We start from the raw sequence: 3554 nt of genomic DNA, 5'->3' as shown, positions 1-3554 counted from the left end.
ATGTCTCAAAGAAGCAGATACTTGCCATTAAGGAGATTGTTGCTGCTGCTAAAGCGGAAAATCCGAAGGGCCGTAGATATTCTGAGCAATGGATAATGCTCTGTACTCTAATGAATATTCGATCCCCTTCGTATTACGAATTCCTAAGAAAAAATGAAATTCTTCCCTTACCATATTCGAAAACCGTTCGTGACTACTTTAGTCTAATGGCAAGTGGTTGTGGTTTCGATGAAAATTTCTTTGCAATTTTAGGAAAGAATTTCAAAAATAAGGATCTATTTAAACGGCATGGCATCATATGTGCAAACGAGATAAATCTAAGAAGAGCAATTGCTGTTTCATCTCGAAACTTAACGTACCAAGGGATAACTGATTATGGAGATAGCAGAAAAGAAACCGATATAAGCGCTGATAATTTAGCAACACATGGCCTTGTCATAATGTACCAGTCCCTAACAGAAAATTATTCACAGCCTATAGCAACTTTAGCTTCAAAAAATCCTGTTGCGGGGGAAGAATTAGCAAAGATAATGCTAAAAGCTATATGCCTATTAGAAAAAGCAGGGGCACTTATACACGGAATAATTGGGGATGGTGCTAGCACTGACCGAAAGATGCAAAAAACGTTAGGCGTTCAAGCGAAACTTGAAATCAGAAAAAGCTGGTTCACTCATCCACTTGATAATGAAAGACAAGTGTTTTTCTTCTCTGACACCCCACATTTAATTAAAAATGTTCGCAACAGACTGTATAATAAAGGAAAACTACGAGTAATTACCCTTACTATTTTATGTTACAGATTTCTCATCATGTGTATCAGTCTTCATGAAAAAAGTTTGTTTATATATTTATTGATTTTAGATACATCCCGAAAAGGATTATATTCAGCGGAATTATTTTGAAGAATTATATAATGTAGACAGACAACAAATTGGGAATGCCCGGGTATGCCCTAAATTGACCAAAAGTCACGTACAGTTGGACAATACAGCAAAAATGCGTGTTCGCCTTGCAACTCAGATAATAAACTATTTTTTAATACTTCCGGCGTGAAGAAAGTGCTTATCGCTTTCTTCTGAATATTTATGTTATTTATACAGATTTTAAGCAATTCTGTTTCAATTGGTTTAGAATTTTATTTATCTCGCAAATTTGCAAAATTTAAAGGTTGTGAAGAAACAATAGCTTTTTGTAAACGAATGAATGATCTTTTCGATGCATTAAATCGAAAACAGTCTAATGAAGGTCTTACTCCAAGTGGAAGGGACTTTAAGGTACATTGTCATGCATTGCTTTATTTTCTTATTCTTAATCATATTTCGTATTTCATTATACAGATTATAAAAGAGTCACTAGAGTGGCTTAATGAATGGGAAAATAATCAATTGAAAGGCCTTATTCACGCGGATGAATTTCTGACCAAAGAAACAGCACATGGATTGAGATTAACTCTTACTTCTATGATGGATTTATGTCATTACCTAATTGACAAGTAAGATTTCAAGTATTTACTAACTGGAAAAGTCAATCAAGACAATTTAGAGGTAATCATTTGTATTTGTATAGTATTTATATGCTTGCACTTATAATTAATACTATTATTTACCACAACCAAAAAGAAATTCTTTGGTACGGTTCGACAAGCAGCTGGAAGCAATGAGCTCTCTGTATATAGTGCATTAAAACCACCTGCTCACGGAAATTGCACCGTTACTGAAGAAAAATTTGAATTTGTAATAACCGTTGCTGACATTAAAAACCTTTACAAGAAAACTGAGTCTAAAAGTACGAAAACTTTACGGGTTTTGAAATCAAGACTAGACAAAATCATGCTAGAAAAAGATTGGGAAGTCGAACAAGTTATCGAACACGATGCTTCTCTATCTCCCGTATTAGACTGCATTATTTATTATGTTACAGGTTTTTTCTTTTTGATTTAATTACCTAATTGCAGCTATTTTGTCGCAAAATAATAAACAATATGTAGGTGGATTAATTATACTAACAATCATATTTAATAGAGGATCATTAGTTATTAGTTTTATCTGAAAAACACAAAAGTGCTAGTCTACATAGCTTCTTGTATTGTCTCGCATTGTTTAGTGTCAATGACATGTAATCGTCCAAATATCTGAGTAATAGTCCTGTTTAGCTACAAATTGAACTTGAAAAATTTCTTCATTATCCACTAGTTTCTAATACCAATTTATATTTTAGGTTATCTTTGTAAGCAAATTTTAAAAAGAGACAAATATAATGAATGTGCTGTGTGTACCGATGCACTTACGAAGTACAATAATTACAATTCAGTAGCACAACTAGTTGACATGAAAACAAAAGGAGGATTGATTCATCCAAATGTACACTTCTTTAAGTTGATTAATTTCGTTGAAGAATGCTTTGCGAAACATGCCTTGAGCATTGATGTGTTTGATCTCACACTTGATGAAGTTTTGGAGAATTATCCATTTACTTTTCCATGCAAGAAGCATGCTTCTGAGTTATTTTCCTACGCTTTATATTATTATATTCGACTCCGGATGCGGCAATTCGCCTACCAAGAGAACCAGAAACTCAAAAAGAGATCTAGTGTAAAGAGGAAACTATCAAAATTAGAGAATGAATGAAAGCAGAAAGGTTTTGGCTTTAAAATGCTGCTTCCTGCCCTCCGGCCTTCTGCACACTCCGGCGATGCAGTAACTTCTGCACGCAGGAGCTTCGCAGGACCTACTGCAAACTTCGGCCGGTATTTTTTTGCGCCGATGATAAGGACGAACAGTTTAACAGAATATTCTGGGTACAATCGTTGCAACTCCCTCATAAGGTCTCGATACCTCTCTTTCTTTTCATTCTCCTTGGTTATGATGTTTTTGTCAGCTGGTGCCGAAAATTCGATAACGAACATAGTTCGCTTCTCGAAGTCAAGAAGAACCATGTCAGGCCTCGAGTGAGCAACAGAAACAATTGTCGAGAATATAAAGTTCCAGTATATGCGGCACTTCCCATTCTCGACAATTGACTCAATTTCCCTAGGAGCATTTAGAGGAGCGATATTAAGGTGAATGCTGTAGGAGAGACAGAGATGGTAATAAAGTACTCTTAGTGCCGCATTGTGCCTTTATATGTAGGTGACTTGTTAAGTGTGTCGGCCAATCTAGAGCTGGGGGAGCCAATGAAAATGGATTCAATGCGATGGATCGGAGGGATCTCGTGACCTTTGGGTGGACGGAGCGACTGAATCACGACTTGCTAGACTGCTACGATGAGAGTGTGGCCCGTGAACGGGGTTACATGGCACGGCTCCATGCTCTGTGGTGCGAGAAACACCCGGAGCTATCGCACTTTTCGCAGCAACGTCTACGAAACCATGCTGAACTACTCCGTAAAAGGGGTTATGTAAGCGGAACGCCTACTCTACCACAGCTAGAACAAGCCGGCAACACAGAAAGAGGGGCGACACTAAGACCAACCGCGAGCAGGCATCCAATATATGAAGAGCGATGCTTTACGACCCGGAGAAACATCAACACCAAGGTTTCTCTCAAGCCTAAAGA

At 37.2% G+C, this 3554-nt stretch overlaps 1 protein-coding gene across 9 annotated transcripts in view; it reads left to right on the top strand.

Annotated features, from left to right (window-relative positions):
• The window catches only part of LOC117172680, a 305863-nt gene that overhangs the window by 77035 nt on the left and 225274 nt on the right, over positions 1-3554 (top strand). For 4 of the 9 annotated variants that reach the window (XR_004467050.1, XR_004467048.1, XR_004467049.1 and 1 more), the window contains exons 1-2: positions 1152-1274; positions 1338-1544. The exons of 1 other annotated variant lie outside the window; for it this stretch is intronic. The gene's annotated coding sequence lies outside the window, so the exon portion shown is untranslated. Of the gene's footprint in view, positions 1-1151; positions 1275-1337; positions 1545-1619; positions 2158-2217; positions 2484-3554 lie in introns of those variants that run through there. 4 more of the 9 variants (XR_004467047.1, XR_004467046.1, XM_033360822.1 and 1 more) reach the window with 4 other exon arrangements.

This window comes from Belonocnema kinseyi, chromosome 1 (genome assembly GCF_010883055.1).
Source record: "Belonocnema kinseyi isolate 2016_QV_RU_SX_M_011 chromosome 1, B_treatae_v1, whole genome shotgun sequence".
Lineage (NCBI taxonomy): Eukaryota > Metazoa > Arthropoda > Insecta > Hymenoptera > Cynipidae > Belonocnema > Belonocnema kinseyi.
Note: the sequence above shows the minus strand (reverse complement) of the source record. Positions and strands in the feature narration are given on the sequence as shown.